Genomic DNA, 4796 nt, shown 5'->3' with positions numbered 1-4796 from the left:
CTTTTCCCTTTGCTTTCCTCCTCCATTCACTTCCTTCCTCTTTCCCCTCCATTCTCTTTGTTCTCTTTACTCTTGCTCCTTTTTCCATGTTCCCTCATTTTTGTCCCTTCCATATGATACATCTTCCTCATCTCCATCCTTCTACATATTTCTTCCTAATATACACTCTTCTCTCCTCTATAATACTTTCTCATGTTCCCTATACCCTCGACTTCCTTCTTCTCTTTTTTTCCTTTTTCCCACCTCTTCCTGATTACTTCTCATTCTTCCTCTAATCTATTTCCTACTCTTCTGATCTTTCTCCTCTTGCCTCCTTTCTTCTTCCTATCCACCCCTCTCTTCTTATTTTCCCTACATATTCTTTGCTTCTTCTCTCCTTCCATTTCCACCCTCCATTATCTTCAGTCTTCTCTCTTTTCTCCTCTTCCATATTACCTCCTTCCATCCTTCCATCCTTTCTCTTCTTCTTTTTCCTTTTCTCTTCACTTCCATATTCCCTCCATTCTATTTCTTCCTCCTTCCCTTTCCCTCCTCTTCACTACTCTCTCCACTTCCCTACCTGACACTTTTCCCTTCTCTCTTCTATTCCTTCCTCATACCTCTTCCCTCCATCCACCTCAGTTTTTACTTTTCATCCCTCTTCCTTACTATTTTCTCCCTACGCTTTCCTCCTGCCCTTTCCACTCCTGACTCCTGTTCCATCCTCGCTCCTCCCTTGTACCACCTCGTTCTCCCTAAAATTCCCCTTTTCCCTCTTACCTCCCCTTTCCTCATCTGTCACTTTCCCTCCTCCCTCCCATTCCCTCTTACCTTTTCTTTTCTCTCCCCTCCTCCCTTCTCTTATCTCATCCCCTTCCATCTTCTTTCACATTCCTTTCCCCCCTCCTCTTCCCTCATACTTCTCTTCCACACTTTCTTCTACTTCCTTCTTCTCCCATGCTTCACAGTTCTCTTGTTCTCCTTTGCCTCCTTTTTTACCTCACTCCTGTTACCTCCTCCCACTACTTCCCTCTTCCATTTTTCTTTCTTCCTCTTCCTTGCCCTTTCATTCTCCCTTTGTTTCCCACTTCCTTCTTCTTCTCACTTCCTCCTTTCCTGATCTTCCCTCATGTTTCTTCTTCAATCACTCTCATCTTATCCATCAGCTCTGCCTTCCTCTGTCCTCATCACTTCTCCCTCCACTTACCTTTTTTGTTCCTCTTTTCTCTCCCTACTCTTTCCTCTTGCTCTTCCCTCCTTTTCCATTCTTCATCCTTCTTTTTCTTGCTTATTTCCTCCCTCCTATTCTTTCTTCCTTTCTCTTGCCTATTTTCTTCTCTCCTCTCATTTTCCACTTTAATATTTTCCATCTTTCATCTTCTTATCTCAACTTTCCTCTTCCCTCGTATTCCCTCCACTTTTCTCTTTTTCCACCCCTTCCCTTTTCCCTTCTCTTCCCTATACTATCAGGTTCTCTACTCTTCACTCTCAACCTTTCTTTCCCTATCAATTTACTTAACTCCTTTACCCTTCTCTTCCATATTTCAAACTTTTCTTCATCCTTTCTCTTCTCTCTACCTTCCTTCTCAAATCTTTTGCTCTACTCACCTCTCTCCTATTCCCTAATCAGTCCTGTTCCCTTCTCCATTTGCTTCTTTCTTATCTTCTTTTCCTTTTTCCTCCTCTTCTTTCCTTTAGCTTCCTCCCTCCTCATTGCTCTTCCTTTTCCCACTCCTTCACACTTCTCTCTGCTTCTTCAGTCCTACTCTTATCTCATGCCTCTTTTCCCTAGCTCTTTCATCCTCCCTCCTTGTCCCCGTTGCTTCCTTTTCCCTCTGACCTTTTCATTCATATTTAGTCCTCTACTATACTCTTCCCTCCTTCCTCGGTTTTCCACTCCTCTGCTATTCACTCCTCCTTACAGTTCCTTCCCCCTCCTTCTCTCTTCTTTTTTCCTTTTCCCTCTTCCTTGCTCTTTGCTCCCTCCAATGCTTCCCTTATCATTCATCTTCCTTCATTTTTCTCTTTTCTATTGCCTCCTCCCTCTCTTTCTCTTTGCCACCTCTTCCCACTTTTGCCCTCCCTCCCCTTTCTTATTCCATCCTCTACCCATTGTTACTTTTCTTTCTTCTTTCCTCTTCCCTTGTAGACACTTTTATATTAACTTCTTTCCTCCACTTTCATAATCCTTCTTTTCTCCTCTTGCTTTTCCTCCTCCCTCACTGTTAAACTCCCCTCTTTCTTTATTTCATCCTCTACTATCCTCTTCTCATCTCCCTTACCATTCTACTTCCCTCATCCATCCTTTCTTTCTTTTTCCTCCTTGTTCTTCTTATCCTGTCTTTCTTCTTTTCTTCTATTCATTCCTTACCTCCTCTTTCCCCTTTCCATCCTTACTCCACTCCTCACTTCCCTCCCTTATCGTCTATTCTACACTCTTCCCTTGACTCTCTTCTCTTTCTCCTCATCTTCTACCCTCCTTTTCCCTTTCCCTACTTTTCCCTCATGTCCCACTTTCCTTTTCAGTCCTCTTCCATCCTATTCCACATCTTGCACTCTCCCCTCCATTCACCCCTTTCTCCCATTCCTTAACCTTCCTCATCCCTACACTTTCCTTCTGATTTCCCTTTAATCTTCACTGCTCTTTCTGTATCACTCCCTTTCCTCTTCTTACAGTATCCCTCCTTCTTCCCCCTTTCCCTTATCATCTCTATTCCTCCTTTTCCTCTTCTTCAGTCATATTCCCATTACTTCCTCTATTCTCTTTTCTTTACTACCCATTTCTAACTATTTTCCAGTCCCCTTCTCTTTTATTCTCCCCCACCTTTCCTCTTCCATTCTCTTACCTCCCCCTTTCTCTTTACACTATTCTGCACTTCCTAGTTTTATCCACTATTATCTTATTCTTATCTATAGCTTTCTTTTTTCCTTCTCTTACTTCTTCCCTCCTCATGCCTTCTCACTCCCCTTCTCCAATATTTCTTCTTTCCTTCTCTTCCATTCTAATCTCTAATCGCTCCCACTTCCTTTTCCTTTCTCTTCTATCCCTTTCCTGTCATCTTTCTTCTATTACCTCTGCCCTCTTCATCCCTTGTTCCTTATTCCTGTTTCTACCAAATTCTCTCAGATTCCCTCATACCCTCCTTTCCCTCATCCTTTCTTGCACATTCTTTGCTTCACATTCCTCTGTCCTCCACTTCCCTCCCCCTTCCCTTGCCTCTTTCATTTTCTTCCCTCCTTTTTCCTGTACTTAATCTTTCTGCTTTCCTCTTTTTCTCATCTCCTAATTCCCCACACTCAAAATTTACTCAGGAGATCTTGTCTTTTTCTACTTCCTGGGTAAATTAGATCGATGTAAGTCGCTCCTAGTGTCCTCATTATTGTCTAAATTCTCTGGGATTGTGGTTTGATGCCTGGTTTTCTTTGCTTTATATTTAAAAGTCACCTATGAGTGAGTACATGTGATAATTGTCTTTCTGTGTCTGGGTTACCTCACTCAAAATAATGTTTTCTAGCTCCATACATTTGCCTGCAAAATTCAATATGTCAATATTTTTTCTACTGTGTAGTACTCCATTGTGTAAATGTATCACAGTTTCCTTATCCATTCTTCAGTCTAGGGGCATTTAGGTTGTTTCCAGATTCTACCAATGACAAACAATACTGCTATGAACATAATTGAGCACATGTCCTTGTGGCATGATTGAGCATCCTTTGGATATATACCAAAAAGTGTTATTACTGGGTCTCAAGGAAGGTTGCTTCCTAATTTTCTGAGAAATTGCCACACTGACATCCAAAGGGGCTGTACCAGCTTGCATTTCCACCAGAGATGCAGAAGTGTTCCCTTTTCCCCACAACCTCTTCAGCATAAGTTGTCATCAGGGTTTTTGATCCTGGCCATTCTTACAGGTGTAAGATGGAATCTCAGAGTTGTTTTAATTCACATTTCTCTGATGACTAAGGATGTTGAAGGACATTTCCTTAAGTGTCTTTCAGCCATTTTAGATTCCTCTGTTTTGAGTTCTCTGTTTAGGTCTGTACTCCTTTTTTTTTCAGTTCCAAAGTCTTTATTGTTTTAGAAAAGATGATCCACTCTCTGGAATGAAGAGTTGTGCCCAGGGATCCATCAGTAATGCTGAGAACTATCCATCTCTACTCATTTACCCAGTCATGAGCACAAGACTTGTAGTCAACCAATTCTTCAGGCTTAAACCATAGACTGATCTCTTTCTCTGCACTTTGCACTGAATCACTGCCATGAATGATGTTCCTACCAACCTGAATGCAAAAATCCCTTCGAATGGTGCCTGGCTGAGAATCAGCTGGATTGGTCTCTCCCAGCATCATTCGGCCTGTCCTCACCACATTGAGCCCCTCCCAGACCATGGCTACCACAGGCCCCTAGTTCATGTACTTCACCAGCCCTGGGAAGAAAGGATGGTCTGTCTTTCAGGTCAATGTGGTGCTGCTTCAGGTGTTCCTCAGAAGCCCGAAGGAACTTCATGGCCACCAGTTGGAAGCCCTTCTGCTTGAAGCACTTGATGATCTCTCCCGCCAGGCCGCGCTGCACGCCATCTGGCTTGGTGGCAATGCAGGTACGCTCGAAGTTGGCCATGGTCTGAAAGTCAGTTGGCTGGACGGCCGGTGTGGGCAATGAGCGATGGGAAGAAAGAGCAGCTGTACTCCATTTTTATTGAATTATTTGCTCTTTTGATTACCAATTTCCTGAGATCTCTGTGTATTTTGAAGATCAGATCTCTGTCTGATGTGGGGTTAGTGAAGATGTTTTCCCATTCTGTAGGCTGTTTTTTTTT

At 42.8% G+C, this 4796-nt stretch overlaps 1 pseudogene; it reads right to left on the bottom strand.

Moving 5' to 3' along the window:
• Positions 1-4010: 4010 nt before the first annotated feature.
• LOC126488296 (nucleoside diphosphate kinase B-like) lies at positions 4011-4597 on the bottom strand (annotated as a pseudogene).
• Positions 4598-4796: the final 199 nt, after the last annotated feature.

The sequence above is a fragment of the Alexandromys fortis genome, unplaced genomic scaffold (genome assembly GCF_014885135.2).
Source record: "Alexandromys fortis isolate MF-2015 unplaced genomic scaffold, M_Fortis_MF-2015_v1.1 scaffold_194, whole genome shotgun sequence".
NCBI lineage: Eukaryota > Metazoa > Chordata > Mammalia > Rodentia > Cricetidae > Alexandromys > Alexandromys fortis.
This window is presented reverse-complemented; position numbering and strand designations above follow the sequence as displayed.